Raw genomic sequence first — 13,884 nt, forward strand, 5'->3', positions numbered from 1 at the left:
TGCCCACATTGTCTCGTTTTTAACCTCCCCTTCAGTCTTAACCTCCCCTTAAGCCTAGCAAATAGGGCTCTTTCCTCAAAACTTCATGGCCAATCTGGGAGGAAAGTGGTCGCCACCGACAGATTTAGCCAGCTCCACAGCAAGAGGAGAAGATGAATTCGGGAGATTCCCTTCCATTTCCAGAGGACACGGCCTGGTGGTTGGTAACACTCACCGGTTCCAAATTTATCATGACATTCACACATGAACAGATTTTAAAGCTTTGTGCCATATGTTTAGATTTCCTTCATTTAGGGAAATCACATTTGAAACAGGAGAGAGGTTTGTCTCGCTCTTGTTTTGATTGTCAAAGAACCACGTAAGATGCGATGTTTTCGTTCTAATTTCTTTTAAAACCGTGTTGACTCACAACTTACAACAGAGCCAGATCTGGGGAGCTACGGGCAATGTGTTGTCAACATCCTGCCACCTTCCTCTTCCTGAGGCTTTTCTGGTGTCTTTCCCAAGAACTGGGTCAGCTACAGTCTGCCATGCAGCTGTTGATCAAGGGGTAAGCCCGATCACAAGGACTCGCCCTCCGACAGGACACTCGTGAAGATGGAAACAGTGTTCCAGACCTAGGGGGAGCTTTCTCTAACGGTGACCTTTCAGGCAGGGAGAGAAAGGCAATACTCCTGGAACCACTCCGTCTAGACTGTCCCTTCTTTGCTTGTGTCGTGAAAGTAGATGTGGTCCTGTGTTTGGGCTGCAATTATTTTTTCTCTATGTGTTCCAAGACACAAGAACAGCTCCCTCAAATCTCCTGACCCTTGCAGGGGCTCCTCTGTACCAAGGCAAGTTAGCATTAGAATCCGTTTATTTAAGAGATACACTTTTCCCTACTAGAAAAGCTTTCTCCTCCTCCTCCTCCTTCTTCTTTTTCTTCTTCTTCAGGTTTATTTATTTATTTTGAGGGGGAGAGAGAGAGAGAGCAGGAGAGGAGCAGAGAGAGAGAGCGAGAGAGAGGGAGAGAGTCTCCCAAGCAGGCTCTATGCCATTAGCGCGGAGCCCGACTGGGGGCTCCCTCCCATGAACCATGAGACCATGACCTGAGCCAAAATCAAATCAAGAGTCATTTAACAGAATGAGCCACCAGGGCGCCTCCAGAAGAGCTTTCTTGAACCCTCCTCTGCAAGCGCAGTCCTATCACATGTCATAGTGTGTTCCCCGCTGGGTAGGGTTAAGTTTTAGCTGCAAATAACATCCTCCCCGGTTCGTCTTAGTAGGAAAGGAAATTTTCGGAGAACATACTAGCCAGGGAAGACGGAGAAACGGGCTTAAGGCTAAACCACAAGCGTCCAGGATCAAAGCCACGCCCCTGCCCCGGGCGATGAGGTGGTTCGTGCGCATGCCCCGCTAGCCCTAAAGCATTCTGCAGAACTGCCTGAGCGGGCACTCTCTTCCACTGGCTCTGCCGCCCCTTGTGCCTGAAGTGATAGGTGCCCCCTCGGAAAGCTCCTTCAAAGCTTTTTGGCTGACTTCCACATTAGAGTTTTGAACGTCTGTGTCTGATTGGTGAACCCCAGATCACGTGTCTGGATTGAGCCACAAGGGAAACTGGGAAATGTAGTTTTGAGGCTTCTAGCTTGGGAAAACGGGACTGAAACCATGGGACGCTATCAAAGAAAGGAGCGGGGGTCCACACTATATGGTCAGAGACAGATAACATGTCCCGCCTCTCCTTTTTTTCTCAAAAAAAAAATTCCCTCTTTTTGATTTCTGCCCATCCTCTTTTAGAGAACAGTTAACATCCATCCGGGAGACTCTAGGGACACAGGAGCCTGGTGGCTGTTTTCTAGGGCACACAGACCAGGTGTGTGTGCATAGAGCAAGAAGAGAAGATCGCTTTTAAGAGGTGACAATATTTAGAAGCCCTTGCGGCCAAGCAGGATAAATAGAAGGAAGAATCCAGAAGGGAAGAAAGCAATCTCCTTCAAATTCGTTCTTTTGGAAACACAGTCTTTTTTTTTTTTTTTTAAGTGGTACAGGGTAGATTGCTCAGGGTAATTTGGCAGTCTTGGCTTGCCATCAGAGGTTCGGTAACACACCAAGCAGGCATTTCAAGCTGTGCAGTACAATTTCCAGCCCCGCGATGCCCACCTTTCAGTTCCTCCTGGGCCTACTTGCTCATCGCAAAGCATTGTAACCCAGCTCAGATGAGGAGGCAGTCATTTAAGTAAATTGTGGAATTTACGTTATTTATCGCCTCGACCAAAGGCCGCTTCATTCAGACACCGTGAAAGAGCTTCTTCAAGGGTAAACCCACGGTGACAAACGATTGCCATTCCCAAAGCAGAAGCACCATGGTCATCACGGAAAGGGCTCTCACCTTTGCCTCTTGGGGCCTTGTGTCTTCCAATTAATCACTTCCTTAATTAGACCCAGATAAAACACAGACACATCTCTCCGTTTCCCCTCTGGCTTTCCTTCCGCTCTCCCCAGCCCACATAATTTACAGAACGTATACCAACAGAGGTGGCCACGGGTGGATTGAGACAGTCTCCAAGGAGAGAATGAGAATGTTCTTGGTCCTTCCACTCAGCTGCGGTAATCATGCCCTGCTCTTGCCTCACTCCTCCACCAGAGAACATTCTGGTGGCTCTCCCCCAGCTCTGTCTCCAGAGACCCGGGAGAGTCCATCCCTCCCGGATGGACTTTCCTCCCGGATGTTACCTTTCCACACTTCTGCAGGGGCCATGATATTCGGGCACAAAACACGCCCGCCCTGCTATTTGAAATCTTCAGCCTTTGTCTCTGAGTGAGAACTGGCCAGTTCCAGCCACAAAGGAGGCTGAGAAATGTAGTTTTTCCAGCTGGGGACATTGCTACCACCCGCCCTTCCCACACCTTTCCCCCCCCCCCCAACAGCCACATTTCCCTTCACATTAATAAAAAAAAAGAAGAGGGAGGATGTTGGGTAGGCAGGATTTGCCATGTCAGACTATGACAGGATTGGATTCCAGGATGGAGTTAGTGGGTCGTGACACTGACATGACCGGAAGACTTCTAGACAGTGTACTTTCTCTGTGGCCCGACCTATATATCCTTCATCTTTGAAAACAAGGGACTGAAATAGACATGATGTTTTGTGGGTTGGATGTTATCTTTAATTGCTAAAAGTAAACCTAAGATGTGATCCTTTCCAAATACCTACTAGCATGCAAAAGCCCCTTCCGACTGCGTCACACCTGTCTTTGTATGTGGATGCGTGTGTGTGTGTTTGTGTGTGTGAGAGAGAGGGAGAGAGAGAGAGAGAGAGAGAGAGAAAGAGAGAGAGGTAGATGTACACTCTTTCGCGCACATTCCTTCAGGAACGGGAGGACTTGGTAAACAAACGGGAAGAAGGGAGCCCAGAGCCTCGTTTTTTGGTCTGTTTGCCTTTTTGTTTGTTTTGTGTTTCAGCTTTCGGGGGGTATAACGGACAGACGAAAATTGTGTCTATTTAAGGTATACACATACACATTGTGAAATGTTTGCCACCATCAAGCTAGTTAATACAGCCCTGACTTCATGTCACCTTTCCTTTTCTTTGTCTTTCTTTCTTTTTTTTTTTTTTGATGCAAAGAGTTAAGATCTCCTTTCAGCAAATCTCAAATATCCGATACAGAATTATTAACCACAGTCACCACGCTGTGCACTAGATCTCCAGAATGTATTCATCCTGCAAACTGAATGCTGTGCCCTTTGACCAACGCCTCCCCTTTCCCCTGTCCCTGAGCCCTAACAGCCACCATTCCACTCTGCTGCTTTGAGTTCAACTCTTTTGGATCCTACTTACAAGTGACACCGTGCAGTTTGTGTCTTTCTGCGTCTGGCTTATCTCCCTTAGCTTACGGACCCCCAGTTTCACCCGCATCATCCCAAGCGATAGGGTTTCCTTCTTTCTAAGGCTGAAACATATTCTACCGCCTCTAAACACTGCGTTTTCTTTATCCATTCATCCAACCACAGACATTTCAGTCTTGGCAATTGTGAGTAATGCCACAGTGAACATGAGAGTGTTCGAGACGCTGATTTTATTTCCTTTGGGGGCGCCGAGGTGGGATTGCTGGATCATGTGGGGGTTCTACCTGTGGCCAGGCTTTTCTTTGCCCTGTGATCAGACTCATTAAACTAACTAAGGGATGATGAATGAACGATTCCACCTGACTCTAGATGGAAACGAGACTTTACCGTAGACCTTCGAGAATGAACATTGTGCCAGTCGGGACACCTTGGCTGTTAGTAACAGAAACCCTTTAATTCAGATTTGCATAGAAGATAAAAAGACTTATTTTCTCACAAGAACTCCACAGGGAGGTGGGATTCAAGGTTGTGTAGTTCAATTTAATGTAGGGGCTCAAACAGATCCCAAGGATGTGGGTTTTTCCATCTTGACACCCTGCCACTGGCAGTTCGGCTTTGTCCTTAAGCTGCCTTCTCTCATGGTCACAGGATGGCTGCTGGAGTTCCGGGTGTCACATCCAGACATGACAACCTCCAAAGGAAGAAGAGAGGCCATCTTTTTTTTAGGCGGCACGTTATTAATAGTGATAAATCCTTTCCCGGAAGTCTCTAATCCCTCACCTCAGTGACCAATGGGGCCACAGGCTTGCTCTAACCCTGCCACTGATGAAGGGAATCCGACCACTAGGGTTGACCTCCCCTGATTAGGATTTACCGATGAGTCACGCGGCGGGAGGGGCAGGACGCTTAACAAAATCAAGACTCTCTCGGTGAGGAAGGAGGATGGAATTGAGTTGGGATGGATGGCAGAAGTGAGTTGGGATGGATGTCCAACGCGCGGCAAGCATGAACCTCACTCCTCGCGACTTCACCCAACCCCGGTTGGATCCGTACAGCGGTTTCGAAAGGCGGTCCCTGCTAGTAAGGACAGACCGGCTGGGTTTTAGTCCGCTCTCAAAATGCTCACGCCAAGGCCTCCCATTCGTTATAAGACCGCGAGTCTTTACAAGCGGGCAATAGTCCGTTGCTGTTGCTTGAAGCTCTGATGTTGGACTGCAGTCGACAGGCCGCCCCTGGCTTCAGTCCAGGCGTCCCTCAGCCTGTACCGCGTTCTTCGCCCGGCAAGACAGATGGCCACCACGGTAACAACATAAATGCCCCTCTGACTCCACCACCGAAATAAACAGAAATGAAAAGGAAATAGGGAGCTTCAAACTGGTTCCTCCCCCCAGCAATTTCCCGAGATGCCCCAGCCAGAAGCAGCCTAAATGGGCAGGCTGGGGGTTGGGCTCAAATTAAAACAAAAAACAAAACAGAACAAAAAAAAACCCTGGAAAGTCCAGACAAGATTGTAGAGATGGCTCCTTTCTTCGCGCTTAACTCCTGGGGTCGGCAGGAGAAAAGAAAAGGGACTAATGTGAAAAGCAATTTAGTTAGTCGTCAGGAACTGGAACCGGCCACCTGCTGGTCAGATGCTACTATAGACATGCTATTCAACGGAACAGTGTCTTCAAAAATTAGGATCTGTAGCACAGATTTAAAAATCTATCCAGGTTGCAAGCTCTTGCAAAATCCCGCTCTCCCTAAAGGCCATCACTGCCTGGGGCTGTCCCCGGGGACAGGGCTCACCTTGTCCACTTGGCCACAGTCCTCACCACACGTTAACGTCCACCCCTCCCTGCTTATCTGGGTGCGTTACCTGCCTACCCACTCTAGGCATGGAGGTTACAATCCCGGTTTAAGGTATGTGGGGGGCAAGGGGACTACTCCACGCCTTTTTCAACAATATTGTTTAAATTCCTGTCCCTGCTTGTGATTCTCTAGTTGTGTGAGCAATGTTTTGAAAGGGTTTTACTGCATACCATTTGCTGTCCCGACTGATTCTGAAGACTCACTCCCTTCCTAGCCAGTGGCCGGAAGAAGTAAGAAAGTCTGTTTAAGGAGAGGCGAAATCGGGGCACTGGATGGCTCAGTTGGTTGAGCGCCCAAGTCTTGGTTTTGGCTCAGGTGGTGATCTCGCGGTTCATGAGATCGAGCCCTGCGTGGGGCTCTGTGCTGTCAGTGAGGAGCCTGCTTGGGATTCTCTCTCTCCCTCTCTCTCTGCTCCTCCCCTGCTCGCATTCCCTCTCTCTCTCTCTCTCTCTCAAAATAAATAAATAAACATTAAAAAAAAAAAGAGACAAAATCACTAGACAATGCCATTCACTCTGAAATGCTGCTGGTAAAAAACGTCCTTGGTGAGTGAACCGAGCTGGAATCGAATCTCATGGGAACTCAGGACCAGACCATGTAACCCCAGAGATTCTTCTGTGAGGCTCTCACTGTATCTGGAAACAAACCAAACAGCGAGACCCTACGTGGAATCCTGATGAAGAACTCTGGTCTGTGTGGCACCCACCCCGTCTGACCTCCCCCTGCTTCAAATAGTCTTGTGGCTCTTCGTGTGTGTGTGTGTGCGTGTGTGTGTGTGAGAGAGAGAGAGAGAGAGTCGTGTGAAGTGAGAACCTCTCTCAAAATTTGAAGATGTCAAGAGGCATCTTCGTCCGGCTTCAACCCCGGCGGGGCAGTGGCGCCCCCTCCCCTCCACCCTCCTCACTCGCGCAGGGGCCGAGGCCTGGGCCCCGCCTTTGACTTATTCTCTCGCCTTGGGGCTGACTTTCTTCCTTTTGGGTCGGCCGAAAGCCCAACAATGCGATCTCAACCATCTGCCCCTTAAACGAGAAGCCATTTATCAGTTGACACTTAAAGGAAATGGGTCACAGGAGTCCTAGCCGAGGCGGGTGGCAGGAGGATGCCGCCTGTGGCCCAGGTGCACGACCAGAGTGACTCCGAGGTGGCCGCGTTTCTGGCACCGCTGGGTAAGCCTGTGGCTTCCAGAGTAATCGAGGGAAGGAAATCTCTGGCCTCACGTGGTGGCTGGGGTGACTTATGGCTTTAGTTTCTAGTAGACCCCCACCAGGATCCGTCCGTAGGTTTTAGATTTCCTGCTGAACCAGAAGGCCCACACCCCAAACTCTTTATTAAGAAGTCCCACCGGGGCGCCTGGGTGGCGCAGTCGGTTAAGCGTCCGACTTCAGCCAGGTCACGATCTCGCGGTCCGGGAGTTCGAGCCCCGCGTCAGGCTCTGGGCTGACGGCTCAGAGCCTGGAGCCTGTTTCCGCTTCTGTGTCTCCCTCTCTCTCTGCCCCTCCCCCGTTCATGCTCTGTCTCTCTCTGTCCCAAAAATAAATAAACGTTGAAAAAAAAAAAAAAAAAAAAAAGAAGTCCCACCGTGAAGCCCAGTATTCGTCCGCACGTGGCCTCTCAGTCCATCTTCTTCTCGGTGGATGTTCAAATGGTTTTCCTGTTGCCACATGGCCCCGGCGGTCTCTCTGTGTGCATCCCTGGGTTGCACCCAGGTGCAACCCACACCTGGGTGAGCGTTCCCAAGTTCATGACAAATCATGGAACTCTGCTGCTCAAAACTTCCCGTAGTCTCTCTCTATTCTCAGGTGGAAGGTCAAATCTCTAGAACAGTCTGTTGCCCTGCCTGGTCTGGCTGCTGCCTCCAGCCTCGCTTCTCCCCACTTGGGTCTCACTGGTCTCCTTTTTAGTTCCATGGATTTACCAAGCTCTTTGCGGCTGCAGGACCTTTGCACATTCTGCTGCCCCCCCCCCCTTTTACATTCATGTCTTGACTTAAATGTCACTTCCTCAGAGAACCCATCCTTTCATCACCACTCCTCCCAAGTAGGTGAAACTTCCTTTTTTAATTGAAAACCTTGAGAGAATTATAGATTCACATGTAGTTGCAAGAAATAATACAGAGAGATACCTTGTACACTTTGCCCAGTTTCTCTTCATGGTAATACTTTGCAAAGTTGTAGTACGATATTGCAACCCGGATGCTGACAGTGAAATGGTCATCTGATTTTTATTCAGATTTCCCAGTTACACCTGCCCCCATTTGTGCTTGTGTGTGTGTGTGTGTGTGTGTGTGTGTGCGCGTGCATTTTGGGCTCCACACACTTTTAGCACTTTGCAGGTTCGTGTATCCACCGCCACCATCAAGATACGGAACGGTTTGGGGACACCCGGATGGCTCGGCTGAGCATCTGACTCTTGATTTTGGTTCGGGTCATGATCCCAGGGTTGTGGGATTGAGCCCCACATCAGGCTCCACGCTGTGCATGGAGTCTGTTTGAGATTCTCTCTCTCTCTCTGCCCCTCTCCCCTGCTCACGCATGCTCTCTCTGTCTCTAAAAAAAAAAAGAAGATACTGAGCAGTTTCAACACTGTGCTGTCCCTCTTGACGCCCTTTTGTACTTCATTCTCTGCCCTGCCATCACCCTCCGCCTGGCAAGCACTCATCTGTCCTCCATTTCTCAAATTTGTCATTTCAAAAGTATATAAATGGGAGTGTAGAGAACACAAGTCTTTTGGAATTAGCCTTCTTCCCTCAGCATGATTCCCCGGGGATGCGTTTGAATTGCCACATGTGTCCATGGTTGACTCTATTTTGCTGAACAGGATTCTGTGGTTTGGGAGTCACTTTGTTCAGCCACTCACCTGCGGGGCGGTGGGGGGGGGGGGCGGGGATTTGTGGGCTGACTTTGGTTCCGAGCCGCCACGACCGTTCTTGTGCAGGTTTTTGTGTGAACATAAGTTTCCAAGTTTCCAACTCACGTGGCAGCCCTCGGTACCGTATCCCGTCCCTCAAGTACAGCCCAGCTGTGTGTGTCATCGGATCCCATTCGGGGCCAAGTCACTTGGGGTTGGTTATCAGATACTACCCAGCCTTGGGTCTCCATAGGCTCCTTACTAGCCAGTGTATAAATACACGAAACGACAGCAAGTCCCCAACGCTGTTACTTTCACATAGTGAAGTCCTGAACCCCCCACCCCCTGCCTGAGAATGTGACCTTATTTGGAAATCATGTTCATTATTAATGAGGGAACTTAAAGTCTTACTAAAGTGGGGCAGGCCCCTAATCCAATACGACTGTGTCCTTATGAAAAGGGGACATTTGGATGGCACACACGCATGGAGAGTGCCATCTGAAGACAGGGGTTATGCTCTCACAAGCCAATGAATTGCCAGAAGCTAGAGGGGCGCCTGGGTGGCTCAGTTGGTTAAGAGTCGGACTCTTGATTTCAGCTCAGGTCGTGATCCCACGGTTCGTGAGTTCAAGCTCCGCGTCAGGTTCTGTGCTGACAGCTCAGAACCCAGAGCCTGCCTCGAATTCTGTGTCTCCCTCTCTCTCTCTGCCCCTCCTCCAATCACACTCTCTCTGTTTCTCTCTCTCTCTCAAAAATTAATAAACATTAAAAAAAATTTAAAAATAAATTCAAGTTAATTAACATATAACGTATAGAGTAGAATTGATTTCGGGAGTGCACAACAGTATTTAAAATTTGTAATTTTGACCCTGCGGTGCAAATAACAAATAATGAAACATTTTTAAACGGCCCTTATTGCCGGCCCTGCTGGAAAGGAAGCATTCCAGTATAAGGAAGCTTCTCGGGCACGATCAGCAGGTGAAGTTCTCAAAATGGCCATCAGATGGCACCCTCAGCCAAATTACTGAAAATAAGTGCATTAGCTGGGCACAACTTTGCAGCTGGGAGGACAGTAGAGGCCCTGAGGTCTAGCCCCCTTCGTTTCACAGCCCAGGAACTCCAGCCAGGCAGACTACTTTGCCTGAAGCCACATATCAAGTTGGTGGCGGAAATGAGGTTCCCGTGCCCTCCTAACAAGAAATCCAGTCATCTCTCTGTGATGGTACTTTTATTTTTTATTTATTTTTTTTTTTTTTAATTTTTTTTTCAATGTTTATTTATTTTTGGGACAGAGAGAGACAGAGCATGAACGGGGGAGGGGCAGAGAGAGAGGGAGACACAGAATCGGAAACAGGCTCCAGGCACTGAGCCATCAGCCCAGAGCCTGACGCGGGGCTCGAACTCACGGACCGCGAGATCGTGACCTGGCTGAAGTCGGACGCTTAACCGACTGCGCCACCCAGGCGCCCCTGTGATGGTACTTTTAAAGGGGCGCTTCTCACCCCGAATCAAACAAAATCTACAAAAGACAGAGGAGAGTCGTTTGAATCCTCACACAGCCCTGTGAGTTGAGTACAAAGCCTTGCAGGCGAACCCTGGAGCCTGGAACAGAGGCTTTGTTTGGTCAAACGCTAGGCAGTCACATTAACAGGGGGCTCGTTTGCTTTCACAGGGGAGTGGGGGAGGACAAAGGAGGGGAATTCACGGATGCAACAAGACGGACTGATCCTGGGGAAGTAAGAAGACTGTGGCCAGGGAAACCAAAGAGAGATCCCTGGGGGAGATGAGCTTTGAACTAGGGTTAGACACAGAGGAGAGGAGAAAAGGCCACAGACACGGGACAGTTAGCATGCGCCCAGGTGAGAAAGCAGGAACAATCCTACATGTCCGCAGGCCTGGGCTGTGCAAATGGCACCCTGGTTCCCTTGGGCCTCGGGCCTCCCTCTTTTCATGCTCGCTCCTCGCAGGCACCCCCAGCCCCATCTCTACCTCTCTGAACGGCCCCGGGCAGAAAAGGTCCTCTCCGGCCAAGCTTTGGCATCACAGAATAAAGTTAAGGGACTGCTCTCTTTCCAAGAGAGCTGGCATTTTCGGCTGGTCTGTCATTTGGGACGAAACGGTATTGCCCACCTTGAGTAATAAAATGCAGACGGAATTGGGGGGAACAAGATGCCGTCCAGGTTGCTTGTTTAGAGCCGAGGGTCTCTGCCACCAAGAGGGGTCGACGGGGAAGGAAATGGGTGAGTGAGGCATGCAGGGTGAGCCTGGAAGGGCAAAGACGAGCTGAGAGTTGAAACTTGCAGGAGAAGCACCGGGGGCCAGGCTCACCTGGCAAGGGGGCAGCCAAATGAAGACGCTTTTTAGGGAAATGATTCCAACACAAGTGCCTGAAGGGGATGGAAGCGGCAAGAGCTCGGCGGAAAGACCGTGCTGTGTTTTTTAGACGACTTGGGGGTATAATTCACATACGCTATGATTTCAGCCACTGACGGTAGGCTGTTCAATGGTTTTCAGCATATTCAAAGATACGTGCCATAATCCATAATCACAGCCCATCTTAGAACATTTCCATCATCTCAAGAAGAAATCCTTTATCCATCGCCCCCTCTGTCCCCATGCCCGTGTCCCCCAGCACGAAGCAGCAGCAAATCGATTTTCTGTCTATGTGGATTTCCCCATTCTGGACTTTCGTATGAATTTCCACGTGTGTGGTATGGGGTCTTTTGTGACTGGCTTCTTTCACCTAACATCATGCCCTCCAAGCCGCACGGGCGTTCTGACCCCTCCACATGCCCACCAACGCCTCTGGCTGCTGAGTTTTTGATCCTAGCCATGCCGATAGGCGTGGAGGGATGTCTCGTGGCACTTTTGTCTTCCATTCCCCTGGTGACCCCGCGTATCAGGTATTTTTTGTGTAATTTTCTCTCTTGCTTGTCGATTCTCCGTTTCATTGATTTCCCCTCTGATGTCTGTTACTTTCTCCCTTCTGCTCACCTCAGGTTTCGCCCGACCTTCTTTTTTAGTGTCTTAAGGCGGAAGCTTAGGTTGTAGATTTCAGGCCTTCTCAATGCGGGCAATTTGCTGCTCAACATCGTTCTAAGCCCTGCTCTAGCTACATCCCAGAAATGCGGGTATACTGCACCTTAATTTTCCTTCACCTTAAAGCATTTTCTACGGGGGGAAGACACTCCAGGTGGAGGGAAGAGCTTGGGGGAAGGCATAGGGGTGGGAGAGCTCAGGACAAGTTCAAGGGCGAGCCGAGGCGGGCAAAAGCAGAGGGCGTGTGGAGCAGAGTGCGTGCCGGAGAAAGGGAAGTTGGAGCCTTAGGGTAGAAAGGACTGAAAAGTTTATACTAAACGAGTTTCAGATCATCGGGTGCCACGGTTAGGACGCTGTGTTATTTCACTTTCTTCGGAGATGTGGAACGAGAGGAGGTGCCGGTGGGGGCTGGGCCGCCACCGATTACTTTGCAGGCAGCAGGAGGTACTGGCAGCATCTGCGAAACAGCTGCATCCCAGCCCCCTGTAGGAAGCAAGAATGCGGTCTTGTGCTTTTCATCCCTGGCTAATTTTTCAGTTTTAAAAATGACAGCAATCTCTGAAAGTGTATTTATTTTTGAGGGAGAGAGAGAATGCGAGTGAGGGAGGGGCAGAGAGAGAGGGAGACAGGGAATCCCGAGCAGGCTATGCACCGTCAGCACAGAGCCCGACGTGGGGCTTGAACTCATGAACTGCAAGATTAAGAGCGGAGCGGAAATCGAGATTTAGACGCGTAACCAAACTGAGCCCCCCAGGTGCCCCAATAATGGCGATTCTTGTTGCCGATTCTTTCTCTTTTGAAACCCTCTTTCCTCAGTTTCCGAGCCCCCACACTTCCCCGGTTTCCTTCTGTCACTCGCCTGGTTCCTCCAACACTGGCCACCAAATGCTGGCGTTTCTCAAGGCTCTGACCTCGGTGTCCTCCCGCTACCCTGGGCCCCCTCCCCCTGGGCAACCTCCTGTATGCCCATGGCTTCAATTATCTTCTGTTGCCCGAGCTCAGCGCCCGGATCCTTCCCCTGAGCCCCAAACCAGTACTTGGAATTGTCTTCAGTCAAACGCGTTTGACCAACACTGAACTAAAAACAAAAATCATTTCTCAGCCTTTTGGCTAAGTTCGAGCCAAAGTAGTATCTGTTCTTAGCAGTTTAAGATCTGATAGGTCCTGGAGCTGAAGACAATATACTCAATGGATTTGGGGAGCAGGGAGAGGGAATACGGGTTGCTACGTCCACCCTGCGCACGACCCCATATTGCAGGAACGGTACACACACACACACACACACACACACACACACACACACACCAGGGGCAGCACCAACAACAAAAAACTGAACTGACAATCTCCTCATTCAACCTCCAACCTGGCCACCTTGTCGCCACACGAGGCCAAGCTCCCATTTTCCCTCAGTTACTGCAATAGCTTTCTGATTGGTCTTCTAGAACCTTCTCTTCCCTCTTTCCAAGCTCTTCTCCACGCTATATAGGCAGGATGATCTATAGGACATGACCGTGTCACCACCTGCAGCAGACGTGAGTTAGTTTTGGGTTCTCTTATGTTGGGAAATCCCCCGCTTTATGAGTCTTGGCAAGCCACACACTTCTCGAAGTTGTCCTATGGATCCCGCCAGACCAGCCTCGTTTGACAGCCTTAGACAAGCCCTGCTCCCTCTTCCTTTGCCGATGCGGTGACCTCCTGTACCCCTCAACTCCTCCCTGTTTTCTTCTGTTTCCCCTTCAGGGTTCAGTCTGTCACTTCCTCCGGGAAGTCTGCCGTGATTTCGTGACTTCACAGGCTAAGGCAGCTTTCCTTGTGATAAGGTGTCATAGAATGTGGCGCTTTCTCTGGGGATCACACACCCCTTGTGTTAGTTATTGCTCATCAATTACTGGGTGCTTCCATGGGGTCAGGCACTGAATATTCTGAGAAGAATCTGACAGCGGATCCTACAGTTTCGCCGGGGACCATAGACAACACTACGGGATAAGTACTAGAGCAGCCTCAAGTGGACATCGACAAAGTGCCCTTGGGTGTGTGCTGAAGAGGGAGCAAGGAACTGACTGCTGCAGGAATGCAGGCCAGGGGCACAGAGGGCAGTGGCATCTGAGTCAGGTCCTGACAGAGGTTGCCGGGAGCGGGAGGGTGGGAAGTCCTTCCAGGCAGAAGGACCATTTGTGCTCAGAGCCACAAAGTGACAAAGCACATGGTGGGCCAGTGAGATGCCGAGTACTCTGGTGTCACTTGAACGGAGGGCAAGAAAGGAAAGAGGGAAAGAGGAAGGCAAGGAAAGAGGAAGAGTGCCAGAGACAAGCCTGGAAAGAT

The 13,884-nt window shown here is 50.1% G+C and overlaps 1 pseudogene; it reads left to right on the forward strand.

The window, feature by feature from the left end:
* The first annotated feature begins 12,652 nt into the window (after positions 1-12,652).
* On the forward strand, positions 12,653-12,828 carry LOC123588646 (annotated as a pseudogene).
* The last annotated feature ends 1,056 nt before the right edge of the window (positions 12,829-13,884 follow it).

The sequence above is a fragment of the Leopardus geoffroyi genome, chromosome D3, assembly GCF_018350155.1.
Source record: "Leopardus geoffroyi isolate Oge1 chromosome D3, O.geoffroyi_Oge1_pat1.0, whole genome shotgun sequence".
NCBI lineage: Eukaryota > Metazoa > Chordata > Mammalia > Carnivora > Felidae > Leopardus > Leopardus geoffroyi.